This window comes from Neophocaena asiaeorientalis, unplaced genomic scaffold (genome assembly GCF_003031525.2).
Source record: "Neophocaena asiaeorientalis asiaeorientalis breed wild unplaced genomic scaffold, Neophocaena_asiaeorientalis_V1.1 scaffold253, whole genome shotgun sequence".
Lineage (NCBI taxonomy): Eukaryota > Metazoa > Chordata > Mammalia > Artiodactyla > Phocoenidae > Neophocaena > Neophocaena asiaeorientalis.
Genome location: NW_020174553.1, coordinates 2560520 through 2576074, shown reverse-complemented (window position 1 = coordinate 2576074; position 15555 = coordinate 2560520). Strand labels below are relative to the sequence as shown.

General features: G+C 42.1%; 1 protein-coding gene across 3 annotated transcripts in view; it reads right to left on the bottom strand.

Moving 5' to 3' along the window:
• BCKDHB (branched chain keto acid dehydrogenase E1 subunit beta) overlaps positions 1-15555 on the bottom strand; it is a 231325-nt gene that overhangs the window by 200978 nt on the left and 14792 nt on the right. The gene's annotated exons all lie outside the window — the stretch shown is intronic.

Below are 15555 nucleotides of genomic sequence, written 5' to 3'. Positions count from 1 at the left end.
GCAATGGTACAGAGTACAATCCAATGTTTCAGAATTAAAGAAATCTATATTCTACACACTCTTACAGGATAATCATACCTCCTCAAAGCTTTAGTCATCTAATCTATTTCTTACCTCACTTTTCCATGAAAATTGCTTTTATTTTTTTAGGTCACAAGTCACCGATGGCCTTCTAGGTGCATACCCAATGGAAACTTTGCAGTCAATATTTCAATATTTAACCCCTGACAATTGCTCTAAATCCTTTACTCTCCATCTGCCTCTACCTGCAAAGAACCCCAAGTCCTATCAAGTGTCCCTGATTAATTCTTCACTGACTCCATCTTTCCTCCACTGCCACGGCTTAGACTCTCATTACCTCTCAGATAGACGCAGTGGTTCTCAAACTATGGTCCTCGGACCAGCAGCAGCAGCATCTGGAAACTCACTAGAAGTAAAATTGCTTGGGCCACACCTGAGAGCTACTGAATCAGAAACGCTGGGGATAGCACCTGGTAACCTGTGACGGGGCAAGCCTTCCAGGTGACTCTGATGTGTACTAAAATTTAAGAACCTCTGTAATCAACAATCATCCCACTCCTGGTCTCCCTGCCCTTAGTCTCCCAGCTCCCCAAGGCTGTGGCCACAGTTAGGTCCTAAATGACCAATTTGATTACGTCATTTACCAGCTTCTACAACAGGATTCAAAATATGTGAACCCTTTTTAAACAAAACATAGACATCAAATGTTAACTTAAATTTGCATTCTAATGTTAGTTGAATTTGTACACACATGGAAGTTTCATAAAACTAGCAATATCCCTTCTACTTCTCAAGCATAGATATTAGAATAATTTCTTTCACAGAGAACACAAAACCAGTATATTCAACAACATTAATTTGAAATCAAATTTTCCTGAAGCTTTATCACAATGTCAGCTTTCTTCACGGGAAGATGAGGTCTCAGGCCTGGTTCTTCAAGGTTCTGGAACCTTGAAGAAGTGACTTAACCTCTCTGGGCCTCAGTGTCTACATCTGCAAAATGGGATCACAGCAGAACAAATTTCACAGAATTGTGAGGACTAAGTGAACTAATATATGTAAAGTTCCTAGAACAGGGTTAGGCACATAGAAAACATGGTTAAGAGTTTGTAGCTACTGCTATCACCATCATCATTATCATTACTAATAATATTAAACTTACGGAGCATAGGAGTACTACGTATGTATAGGCATAGTACTGACCACAAGTTATTCCCCAATATTCATTCTCTCTTTCTTCTACAGTAACAGAACCCCAGAGTTTTAGCCAAGCACATATCCACACACTTTAAAGACTACATTTCCCAGCCTCCCTACATCTAGCTGGTCAACATCTACCCTCTCCATGGATCATTAACCTCCAGGATTCTGCCAGGTGGTGAAGGGATGCTGGAGATCTGAGGGCTTCTTTAAAAGAGTTTCAACCAATTCTCCTTATTCTGGAGCACCACCTCCCTTCACTCCTATTCCCAGAGGTGTTGGTGTTGCCAATTCCCGAGCCTTTGCGTAACTCTGTGACGTAAGTGAGGCTGGTTCTTAGCTGCCCCGCTGCCCATACCAGATTCTGTTTTTCCAAGCTTATTACACCCTTGACCTTCCAGCTTCCAACATTTTGTTCATGTTGTCGTCTCCAATCCCATTCTCCCCATCCTTACGGATTTAGGCCTTTACAAAAGAAGATCCTTAGACCTTTCAGTGGGAGTTCGAAAGGAAACAAATATCGCTATCTGCGTCCAATTGTCTCTTTTCCCAGAGGTCTTAGCCACCATTTTCCACCAAAATTCCCAGCACACAGTTTCATTCACCCTGTCATTTACATTCTGGACTAAATAGAAGAAAGTTGCTGGGCACGGCTTCCATCGTTTCACATTTTTATTTCACTCTTAAACTGTTACTTTACCCCCCATGGGATGATGCGTTGGTCTACCACGTGTACTGGACGTTCTTAAAGGTAGGAACTATATGTTAAAATTTTTACTATCTTCTAGAACAGTAGTTCTCAAACTCGACTGCACATTTGAATCACCTGGGGACCTTTGAAAACTCCAACACCCCGGCCACACCCCAGACCAGTAACCCAGAATCTCTGGGGTGAAACGGAAGCATCAGTATTGTAAGCTACAGGCACGGCTGAGCAGCAGTGCGGGGCAGTGAATAGTGTTGTTGTCTGGAGACCTATGTCAAGACACTTACCCCACATACGTACACACACAACTGAAAGGCACCGGCCCTCCTATGGTGGCGTCTTCAACAAACTCTGGGGCCTAATACATTGGTCTCTGAACCAAGGAAAATAACCTGAGTAATCTGAGGAAATACTAAAGAAGTGCCTCAGCCTAAGACAAAGTTGGGGGCTGTTTTTTCTACTTGTCGGATGACACATTAATATTAACCATCTGCTTCCTGTGTCCATTAGTCAACGTGGCAATGGTAACAGTCAATGCCAGCCTTTCTCCACTGACTGTAATTCAGCCCATCACTGCCTTCGTTATTCGTTACTTGCGAACGGCTGGCCTAGCAATCATACCACATGCTTGAACTGACCCGGGGCTATTTTGAGTGGCAACCTTCCATTTCTGCAGAAATCATAAAACTGACCCAAAGAAACTGATGAAGTTGCCAGGCAACAGAGGCTCCAGAATATCTACATAGGAGGAGCATAGGAGAAGCATTCAGTTAGAGACTAAAGGCAGATGACTTGTCTTGATCTTTCACTTTCATAGCTAGCCCATCATTTTTACTTAGACTGTATGTACGCGTGAGGTGGCTGGGAGAATTGGTAAAGGTTAAAGTTGCCTCAAGCACCACTGATACCACCATGTTAGCAAAGTCAGGGACCACAGATCCATGTCACTGCACCATCAACAGAACCTCTTCATTTCCTTCCTTTGGCTGTTCTCCAGAGGTTGGACACCAGTCCACTTATGGCTGCACACAGAGAAGAGGACAGGCAAGGCAATACAGTTACTAACTGCTAAATAAAGCCTCCACCAGAGGGACCCACAAAAGGAAAAAAGAAAATAACACCAAAGCCTAACAGCTGGGCCTGATCCCTTAGCGGTCCTGCAGAAATGAGGGAGGAAAGCGTCCTGCTGTTAAACAAAGACCTCCCAACATGAGTCCACAAATAGACACAAATCATACCAGAAAGGGACCTGCACCAATAAAACTGGGCAAGGAGATCCTGGTATGTTAGACTCTTCTCCCACTGAAAGCCAAGTACCTATCTACAGCTCTTCCAAGGAACCATGTCTATTCTCTGATCCTATAATTCCCTGGACCACAGAGATTTTTCTGAGAGAAAGGGAAGTGGGGTGGAAATAAGTGACAGCAGTAGCACTCCATGGCCATCAGGAAATTTAAACCAGGAAAGAGTTTTCAGTAACGTGGCTATTGCTCCCTTAGTAAAATAAATCACCTAAGGATCGCCCAGCCTGGAAACACTGGGAACACATTTCACTGAAATTTTACTTGACCGAAATCCTTAAGTATAATGGGAGCTAAAGTTGACTGGTGAGCCGCCTTCTGCCTGCAGAAAGAAATAGCAGGAACTAGGTAAGAAAGCGAATAAAGGTAATTTGGCAAGAACTGAGTGAGTGCAATGCTTCATTGAGTCTATACGGCTCAAATTCCGCTTCTGAGATAGATCAGGAGAGACTGTGTAGGTTAGAGGTTCCTGGTTCCCCACCTGAGTCACTATCAACAGATTGTGGGATAAAGGAAGCCATTTAAAAGAACACAACTAGTGCAATAATTGGATGTCACAATATCTAACTTTTTCCTCTTTTTGTATAAAGGTTAAATACTGCGAGCAGAGCTGTAACCTTGATATATATGTACAGAATAATTAAAAGCTAGAAGGTCCTTGGGCAGAAACTCTAGAATATTTAACAAAGGAAAAGTTGCCTTCTTCAGGCAAATGACTCAGCTGGACTTAGGAATTTGTTCAGAACGCTGTGGAACTTTTTAGTGTCTATCGGTGTTTAATTTAGACCTGAAGCGATATAATGGGTTTATACCAGTTCATATGTTCCTTTCTCCATCTGATTAATGAACTAACACGTTCCTAAAGTGATATAAAAGGTTCCTTTTGAGTTTTGAGGAACCTTCCCTTTTTAAAGAACAAAATGCTCAAGTTCAGAGTCTACAGATTCTCGATTAATTAAGAATGTAATATTGTGTTCGCGTGTGTTCCCTTTTGGCTTAGAAACAAGTTTCTTTGTTTCTGCTGGACTCCAAGCTGGCAGCAACCAGAAGAGAAAAAGATGAGGATTAAAAGGAACAGCCTGCCCAGAAACAGAGATAAGGAGAAATCTCTTATTACCAACTCTGCTTAAGTGTCCAGAAGCCAAAGCTACAGAAAAAGAATCTATTGGCTAATTTTAAGGCTGGCCCCATGCCACCACTTCTGGCTGGTGGCCAGAGGCCCTCAGGGGGAGAGGGCTGACAGGATGCCCCTAGAGAAGGTCAGGCATTTCATTGCTGAAGCTGCCTTTGGGTGTAGCTGCTCAGTGGGAAACCAAAACCTTTTTGTCCAACAGGTTTCCCAAGTGATTCCTTAGCACGTGACACTCACCAGCATTTACCTAACTGATCCCCCATCCCCTCTGCCAATCTAAGCAACTGAGAACCCTCCACTCAACAGGAACAGAAAACAAAGCACTGGGCTCCCACCTCTATGGCTTGACATAGGAGGCCTCGCTCCACAAGGATCTCGCAAATGGCAATGAATGCTGTCCTCCACGCGGGGCTGTTTCTACTGGCTACTCCCAGCTTGACTAGAAAATCATTGCTCCTCGTGAATTTAATACTCTGTGACTTTATAACTGCATGCAAGGCGCTAACCAGTGGAATTCCAAGTTAGAATCGAAGCACAGGCTGCCTAGCTATGTAATAACCTACACATTTAGCCTCAAACCTCCTGAGACAGGTAAGCAGCAACAACAGCTCGATACCCAAGCCTGTAAAAGTTAAGCTGCCATATAGCTGCCGTGCCACCAGCCACGCTACTTTTAGAAGAAAGGGCAGTTCTTTCTCAGTTGTGATTTAATGCGTTTGTGATCTGTTTCCTTAAGATGAACAAAAGAGAGTGGGAGAATCCAGGGATTCCCAGATATTGAGCAATCTGAAATGCCCACGTGAAAATGGTTATACTGGCTCCCTTCTGCCCCTGATCATTTCTGGGATCTAAAAAGAAAAGGCTTATAATTCAAAAATTAGACTTGAATCAAATGAGCAACAATTCTGAACCCATGAAAAGTAAAGTTTAAAAAAAAATCGCTTGCTTCAATGTGTAAATATTAGAAAGTGAGCTGTCCCAACTAAAACAATTAAAAATGTCCAGTGCCTCCAAATCCAGGAAATGCTGAAGAAAAAAGTTTGTGTTTTTCCCTCTGTTAAAAGTACCGGTCTAGGGCTTCCCCGGAGGTCCAGTGGTTGAGAGTCCGCCTGCAGATGCAGGCGACACGGGTTCGAGCCCTGGTCCGGGAAGATCCCACATGCCGTGGAGCAACTAAGCCCGTGCGCCACAACTACTGAGCCTGCGCTCTAGAGCCCGCGAGCCACAACTACTGAGCCTGCGCTCTAGAGCCCGCGAGCCACAACTACTGAGCCTGCGCTCTAGAGCCCGCGAGCCACAACTACTGAGCCCACGTGCCACAACTACTGAAGCCCGTGTGCCTCGAGCCCGTGCTCCGCAACAAGAGAAGCCACCGCAATGAGAAGCCCGTGCACCGCGACAAAGAGTAGCCCCTGCTTGCCACAACTAGAGAAAGCCCGCACACAGCAGCAAAGACCCAACACAGTCAAAATTAAATAAAATAAATTTATAAATAATAAGTACTGGTCTAGAAGAGGATTTTTTTATGACCCAGCACCAGATTTTGGATGCTAACATAGAGATAACATCCCTAATATCAAATGGACAGATGAGATATGTCATACTTGACAGTGAAAATATAAAATAAGAGACCTTTTACTCTCTCTTAATCTATGTTGCTCTTGATATAGTTTCATCTTTCAAATTCTTAATTATGATGTTTAAAAAGATACATGAATCAATTTTATACTTTCTGACAAGAATGGTCTATATTCCTATTTCTCCTGGTCTACTTTAGCCCAAGCCCATCTCCTAAGCCCCTGCTGGTGCTCACATCTGATCATTTTAAATGCCTGCCATTGCCAAATAAGGTTGAGAAAAACTGGCTTAAGGTCATTACACTCTGATGCTTAAAATGTCAAAGAGAACACCTGTTGGCAGCTCTAACCTTTATTATTTAATCAACTAAGGAAAAAAAAAAGTCAAAGCACCAGCTGCCACCTCAGAACAACTTAATGCACTAATCAAAAACCCTGTTCACAAGAGTCACAAAAGGAATCGTTAAAAACTTTTTAATATGGGTTATCGATGACTAGCTGCTTTTACCTCATGAATAATCAAAACCCCTGAGCTTTGTTTATTAAAATTCCTTATACATTCCTTATATTTCTCATGTTTTTATATCAATGAGTTACTCATTTATAAAATAAGAAGGAAAAACAATGTAGTACCAAAAGCTTAGAATTGGCTTCTGGGTCTGGCTCGCCTACTTGCCGCTGGGCAACTTGATAACATCTAACCTCTCAGAACTTCAGTTTCTACATTATGTGGAGAAGAAGTAGATCAAGGTTTCTCAACCTCAGAGCTATTGACATTTGGGGTCAGATCATTCTTTGTTTGGAGGGTTGCCCTCTGTACCAAAGGATAGTTATCAGCATCTCTGACCTCTACCCACTGCGTACCAGTGGCAACCCCCCGTTGTGACAACCAGAAACGGCTCTAGACGTGGCCAAATGCCCCCAGAAGAGCAAAACCACCCCTAGTTGAGAATTGCTGGACTAGATATATACTCAATTTCTCTCCAGCCCTGATACCCTACAAAATAAATACCTTACTCTCTTAAATGTAATTTTTAAGCCACTCGTCAACATGCCTACTGTGAGGATACTCAGTTTGATTTTTAAAGAAATTGAAATACAGTGACTGTCTGTACCAATTCTAATTTTAGCAGATTCTAAAACTGCTTTTTTTTTTTGCAGTGAAAATTCACAAAAGGACATTAAAGCAACATATAAGGGAAACTAATATAAAGTATATGCCAATAATATCTCCATCCCATTTTTGAGGGTAACTCCTTCAACTGGATGGAAAGAAAGGCATTTTAACATGTTCTTTAACTAGTTTTCCCACATGTGTACTTTCAGTAAACAAAGGGGACTTATAATAACAGGAATAATTTAAAGTGACTGACTTTTAAGAAGAAAGAAAAACACAGCTACTCTCAAGCCTTTTAAAATACTTTTTAAGCATATTAGAAAAAAAGTTTACACCATCTTATGAATTCCTGTTTTTACTCCAAATTCATGGAAGAGTTAGGTATCTTACAATCTATATCTGGTATTCAATTTGCCCTGAAGTCATAAATGTATATACTTCCATAGGGGAAATAAACCTATTCCTGAAGAACTATCATTAGTTTACCAAGTTTATTTGTTGTTGTGTTTTTTTTTTCACTAAAATTAGTTTCAACTGCCCAGAGGCCAAACCCCATCTCACACGTTACCATTATTCAGTGGAACCTGACAGAAAATACAAGAGTATGTTTATTACTCAAGTAACCCTTTCTTTGTTGGAGGAACATATAATGCAAGGTCACTTTTTCTGTTGAAGATGTTCATTTCCTAATTCTGGTGAAAGTATAAGACTTGTCAAAAGATTTTGCCTTCAGCCTCCACATTTAAAACTTATCATACTGGAAAAGGGATTTCTTAAGAGAAAATTAAGAAACACTCTACTATATATTAAAATAGATAGCCAATAAGGACCTACTGTATAGCACAGGGAACTCTACTCAATATTCTGTAATAACCTATATGGGAAAAGAATCTGAAAAAGAATGAATATATGTATAACTGAATCACCATACACCTGAAACTAACACAACACTGTAAATCAACTATACTCCAATAAAATTGAAAAAAAAAGAGAGAGAAAATTAAGTGCCTAAAGTAGCCCATGGTTCTAAGATGACCTAACAATTGTTATATTCATAAAACCTCTAAATGTAAAGGAAATTAAAGCATAAAGCAAATGTGCTCCTCTTTTTTAAAAAGATAAAAGCATAAAGAATACCTAAACGTGTACTTTCACTTTACTGATAAGGATACTGGGGCCCAAAGTCAACTCCCAAATATTGGCACATTACAGACAAAAGCTCGCCTTCTCCACATGCTTGTCCTAGTTTTCCTTCCTGAATTCAGAGTCTTAAAGTATCTGGTTTTACAATTTCTCTGATGTTTACATAAGAAAACAAGTAAGTGGTTATATTCGTTTTCCCAAGCTGCTACGACAGGCCACAGTCGTGGTGGACAGGAATGAAGAGAGTAATGGAAAAACATCAAATCCCATGAAAAGGCAGACGTTTAGGCCTGGAGATTAATTCAGCAAAGCCTCTGCTGTTCCTTTTCTCACCTGAGTTTCCTCCAATAAGTGGAACAAAATACCGCCTTGGGGACCACAGCCCAGCCACATTCCCTGCAGTACAGGGTAGTGTTAAATAAAAACGTGCCCTGAACCTGACACACCAAAGTCTTACGTGAATAAAACATACACAAACACTGCCTCATACAGAGAATGACAATAATGAGGGCAGATTTTGTACATGACGTGCAGACTCCGTCTCAGTGACTTACATAAATGAAAGGATGTGTGGAATTCAACATAAAATCACACCCTACCCTCAAAATCAACTGCCGTTAATGGCCCTCCCCCATCCCCTGCTCCCCTAGAACTACCTCCAGTCCCCACCATTGCTCCTGACCAAGGGATCCCCTCCCCTAAAAAGGTTAAAAATGCCATGTGTTTATGCGGTTACGCTCTTCTACTTTCAATTTCCCAGCACTCTCTTTACTTTGTTCTGTCAAAGGACAAGGAAGGAGAAACGCAGTTCGGTGACGCTAAACTCAGCTCATCTGTATTACCTGGGGTACAAAAGGGGTCTACCTCCCCTACTTTTTTTTTAATAGAATTGTCCCTAACGAGTCAGTTCCTTCTTTTTAATATTAAGTAGTATTCAGCGTCACAATATTATGTCAGTAACCTGCAATCCTTCAAATTCTCCCTTCTGGTGGAATTTAAAACCCTTCTCTGCAGTTCCAGAGTACTGATACAAGGCCAACCGAGACAGTCTCATTTCAAAGTGTAGGCTGCCACCTACTGGCTGAGCGCTTCTCAACATCCAGCTCTCCCCAGAAAGTGAATCAATCGCTCACAAGAGGTTTGCTTGCTATGTCATTCAGTACAATGTATTCAACTATATCAGCATAATCTTTTTCATTCTTTTCAATACAAAGTCTTTAAACAACAAGGATTTACTGTATAGCACAGGGAACTATACTGAATATCTTGTAATAAACTATAATGAAAAAGAATCAAAAAAATAGATTTGTACATATAAATATGTACAACGGAACCACTCTGCTGTACACCTGAAACTAACACAATATTGTAAATCAGCTATACTTCAAGTTTTTTAAGTTAAGTAAATACAAATTTTTTTAACTTCAAAAAGAGACTACCAAGCCAAGCATGCTTGTGCATAGCTTAAAATTCCCAGCCTATACTCGAAAGAGCAGAGCATTATTTTTAAAAGATGTGTTATTTCTTAAATATACAAAAAGTTCTGTTTGGATAGATTTCTCTTCAGCATTTCCTTGATTCTTCACTCCTGAAAACGGAAGCTCATTTCCTCTTAGAGAAAGTGGTGGTGATTTCATTGTTCGTACTGATCATCCTGGAATTATTCAAAATTTGAATTCATAGTCCTAAAGCTAGTGTAAAAATTCTCAACAGCTGCTGACAATAAAGCTAAGAATTAATCAGCTGTTAATTAGCCCAACCCTTTGTCATGCAGACATAAATCTTCCAGCACCTTCTATGAGCAGTGGACTTTTTCTAGTGAGAGCTAGTTTCTCCCTGTTTTAAGCTCTTTTTAAAGAAAATCAGACCAACTAAAAATCACTAAAGGGAGATAAGGAAACCCCCTTTCAGAGGCAGCAGCCACTGTGCTGGTGACAGAGTGAGGGGTAAATACACTCAACAACATTCACTCAATAAGTACTGCATGCTGCTGTATTAGGAGCTAGGGATGAACCCACGATTTAAATGTCTATTTCCTTTGAGAAGTTGTCTGGTACAGAGATCTTGTGGGAAGACAATTACAACATAATTTGCAATATGTAAAAGATGTAAAATCTGGACAGTGATAAAGTAGTGACTGAAGGTAAAATAGGAGTTTCCCAGGGAATCAGATGGGGAAGAGAGATCCAAATAGCATGTGCAAAGGAAGAGAGATGAAAAACACAAGGGCTTAGGGAAAACGTCCCATAATTCAATATTAATGAATAAAGTGAATGAGGCCAGGTATGTAGGGAGGGAGCAGATCTCAAAATCTTTTGCATATTCTGCCAAGAAATGTGCATTTCAGCATGATCACACTGGCAACAGGCAGTGACTGAAGGGAGGGCGATTACTAAGAAAAGCAGTGAAACTGTCCGAGCAGGGATGATTAGGGATCTGAAAGGAAACTCCAGGGCAGTGAGAACGGAAAGGAGAGGCCATATTAAAGACAAACTCTACACAGGGAGCTATACTCAATATTTTGTAATAACTTGTAAGGGAAAAGAATCTGAAAAAGAATCTGAAAAGAATATATATATTTTTTACACATATATATATGTGTAACTGAATCAGTTTGCTGTACACCTGAAACTAACACAACATTGTAGGTCAACTATACTTCAATAAAAAAATAATAAAGTAAAAAATAAATTTTTAAAAGTAACATTCTAGGAACTTTGCTGGTAGTGCAGTGGTTAAGAATCCACCTGCCAATGCAGGAGACACGGGTTCAAGCCCTGGTCCGGGAAGACCCCACATGCCTCAGAGCAACTAAGCCCGTGCGCCACAACTACTGAGCCTGCACTCTAGAGCCCGTGCTCTGCAACAATGAGAAACCACCACAATGAGAAGCCCACGCACTGCAACAAAGAGTAGCCCCTGCTCGCCGCAACTAGAGAAAGCCCGCACATAGCAATGAAGACCCAACACAGCCAAATAATAAATAAATACATTCATTTTTTTAAAAAATGTAAAAGTAACATTCTAAATTGAAAAAGAAAAAAAGACAAACTCTGAAGATAAAATTGTAGGACCTGACTGGACATGGAGAATGAGAAAGAGAGAAGTGAATGGTGGTATACTCACCAAGATAGGAAATGTAGTAGGAGGCATGGATTTGCTGGAGGATATAATAAATTCAGCTGAGTTTGAAAAGTTTGGAAACGCTGAGCCTGAAAGGACTCGAACACCGAGGAGAAGACTGTGGAGGGGTGGGGGACTCAATCCACAGAGATGAAGCTCAGGGCAGAGGTCCAGACCAGAGATAGAAACTCGGAAGTCGCTAGTGTGTGAGCACAGGTGACAGGAATAAAATGTCGTGGATGAGAACCTGGGCAGAAGCCAACAGAAGACCTGCCAGCTTTGTAAAGCACGTGGCATGCCACCATGCTGGCTCAGGCAGGGCAAAACAGTGAGGGCTAGAAACTGCTCAGCGTAGATACAGATAAGAATAGTTACAAAAGTGTAATCTGGGACTTCCCTGGTGGCTCAGTGGTTAAGACTGCACCTGCCAATGCAGGGGACACGGGTTCAAGCCCTGCTCCAGGAAGATCCCACATGCTGTGCAGCAACTAAGCCCATGTGCCACAACTACTGAGCTTGTGCTCTAGAGCCAGCTAGCCACAACTACTGAGCCCGCATGCCACAACTATGGAGGCCTGTGCACCTAGAGCCCATGTTCCACAACAAGAGAAGCCACCGCAATGAGAAGCCCGTGCAACGAAGAGTAGCCCCCGCTCGCTACAAGTAGAGAAAGCCTGTGCGCGGCAATGAACACCCAATGCAGACACAATTAATTAATTATTTTTTAAAAAGTGTAATCCGGGCTTCCCTGGTGGCGCAGTGGTTGAGAGTCCGCCTGCCGATGCAGGGGACACGGGTTCGTGCCCCAGTCGGGGAAGATCCCACATGCCGCAGAGCGGCTGGGCCCGTGCGCCATGGCCGCTGAGCCTGCGCGTCCGGAGCCTGTGCTCCGTAACAGGAGAGGACACAACAGTGAGAGGCCCGCGTACCAAAAAAAAAAAAAAAAAAGTGTAATCCAACTTTTGGTTTCCAGTCCCACATGTAAGGAGCTTGGCAGTCGCCACTCCATCCTAACAAGTAAAAAGCTCAACAGACTAAAATCGACAACTCTTCTTGGATCCTTAGAGAGGTGAGGACATAGGGCAAACCGCTGCCCCCAAGACTGGAGAGACGGATGGGTGAATACAGGGAATCTCAACTTTCCAGAGCTGGGGCAGGAAACCTGGGCTGTAACTGCTGAATTGCTGGAGGTTCTGTGTGGACAAGCCTGAGAGTTAAAACCTCCAGGGACCAAGTCACAGGGGCTCCCCACAATTCTGTGAGGCTTACCTCCAGGAGCTCAATCAGGTTTCCACAGTAAATGTCGGAGAAAATCCCCTCGTGCTTCCAGCAACGGAAGTGAACAAGCAACCATTCTGAAATATGCCAGAGCACTCCCTCCTTAAGTAATAGTCATATAAAACTAGTTAACCAGAGCCCAACCTACTGGGTATCATCAGAACCTAACTGACCTGGGGGAAGGGAAATACCCAACTCCAGCTCACTCTAGCCACCCTGTCCTACCTGAGGCAGGGAGAAAAAACTGAGAAATGTTTGTGAAGTTCACAGTCCAGGGGCACAGGCTCACTAAAGACAAACCTCATCCTAGGATTATAGAACACTTGCCCTCTCCCCACACCTCACCACCACATCCCTGAAGGCCTATTTACAGCAGTTACCCAGTGCATCACGTCTGGCTATCAAGAAAAAAATTACAAGGCACATCAAAAGGCAAAAGACACATTTGAAGAGATAGCGCAAGCATCATTACCAGACGTGGCAGGGAAGCTGGAATTATCAGACTGGGAATTTAAATGATTAATATGCTAAGGTCTCTAATGGATAGAGTAGACAGCATGCAAGAACAGATGGGCAATGTAAACAGAGATGAAAATCCTAAGAAAAAAAAAGCATAGTTCTATGTTTTAAATATTAGTTAATATATGTAAATATATTCAAATATGTCTAGAAGTGTATACAACACCAAGATACATACAGTGGTTTTCTCTAGGTTACTTCTGGTAGTTTGAGCAACTTTTATTTTCTTCTTTACGCCTTTCTACATCTTCCAAATTTTCTACGATGCATATGCATTTTGAAATCGAATGTATAAAGGTTTTTTTGTTTTGTTTTGTTTTGTTTTGTTTTGTTTCTTTCTTGCGGTGCGCGGGACTCTCACTGTTGTGGCCTCTCCCGTTGCGGAGCGCAGGCTCAGCGGCCATGGCTCACGGGCCCAGCCGCTACGCGGCATGTGGGATCTTCCTGGACCGGGGAACGAACCCGCGTCCCCTGCATCGGCAGGTGGACTCTCAGCCACTGCGCCACCAGGGAAGCCCAAGGTTTTTAATTTCTTTTTTATGATCTAAAATCTCTAGGAGTCAGAATTAGCTGGAGAGAACTGAGATAGTTTGAGATAGCTGAGACTGGTCCAAGTACCTCAAACTCTAAAGAGCTGTTAAAATAGACAGCTAGGAGAAAGCAGAGGGACAGGACCCAGAAAAATGAAACTGCTGTAAAGGAAGAGAAAAGAACAACCTGAGAGTTCCTGCTAAGTGGGATGGGACACTTGATTTCCCGGATTCAACTATGGTTTCTTGGATGCAAGTATAACCTCAGAGAAGAGTGCAACAAGAAAGAACAACAATTAGAAAAAAAAAAAAATCTTAAGGCCCCTCACTCCTTACTGCACACGGGAGATTTACAGGGTAGCGGCAAAGGTAAGACAGTAGGCAGATGTCAACTCCACCCCAAACTTAACTGCTTTGATTTCCACATTAGATAAAGCTGAGGAAAAAAAAGAAAGGTCAAAGCACCTCAAAGTCACCTCAAAGCACCTCAAAGTCATGGTTTTAAGCCTGAGGCAAATGAAATGAGTGAAAGCAATAGGCGGAAATGGATCACATGCCAGGCAAAAGGCACAGATTGGTGGGGATGAAACATGTGGAAGGATAATGTGATGGTTAATGACAGGTGTCCACTTGGCAAGGTGATGGCGCCTGGCTGTCAGATCCCAGTCTAAGATATCGCTGTGATGGTATTTTTAGATGTGATTAACATTCACATCAGTAGACTTTAAGTAAAGCAGCTCATCCTTCTTAATGTGCATGGGCTTCATCCAATCACCTGAAGGCCTTAGAAGAAAAGACTAAGGTTTCCCAAATGAGAAAACATTTGTCCTAAAGCCTGCCTGGTTTTCCAGTCTGCTGGCTTGCCCTACAGATTTCAGATTTGCAAGCTCCACAATGGTGTAAGCCAGTTCCTTAAAATATAAATCTCTCTTTCTCATTTTCTCTCTCACTTTCTCTCTCTCAATATAGATATAAGTATAGGTATAAATATAGATATAAGTATAAATATAGATACAGATACAGATATATAATACATATACACACATATCTATACACACATAGATATATCCTAATGGTTCAATTTCTCTGGAGAATCCTATTGCAGATAATAGAAGATGAAATCTATTAACAGAGACCAATAGGGCAGAACCTTGAACTAGACGCAATGGGACTGAAATGGGCTAAGGTAGGGGACTTCCCTGGCGGTCCAGTGGTTAAGACTCTGTGCTCCCACTGCAGAGGGCATGGGTTCAATCCCTGGTCGAGGAACTAAGGTCCTCCATGCCCCACAGCGTGGCCAAAACAAAAAACAGCCAAAAAGAGTAATCCATGTTCTTGGGGTTGGGGCTTTCCTGGTGGTCCAGTGGCTAAGAATCTGCCTTCCAATGCAGGGTACGTGGGTTTGATCCCCAATCGGGTAACTAAGATTCCACATGCCGCGGGGCAACTAAGCCCATGGGCCGCAACTACTGAGCCCACGTCACAACTAGAGAGAACCCCGTGTGCTGCAATGAAAGATCCCATGTGCCGCAACTAAGACCTGATGCAGCCAACTAAATTTAATTAATTAGTTAATTTTAAAAAAACAAAAGAAATCGGCTAAGGTAGACGGCAATAAGAGGTCAAAGATTCCCAGAGCATGAAGGACATGACAAACAGTGTATTTAATGAAGACTATTTTGGAATCTATAATATGTATAATATGAACTAGATCAGAGGGAAGCTACAGTTAGAACACGCTTGGAGAAATCTAAGCCAAAGGAGTCTGTGGGTGGCTGTGGAAACGAAAGGAACCCATCTGTACAATAAGGATACGGCAAACATTTCAACAGGCAAACTTTGTATTTTCAAGATCTTTAAGTAAAAGTTCTACAGGAATACTGTTCATATATAAAGATACTAACTTAC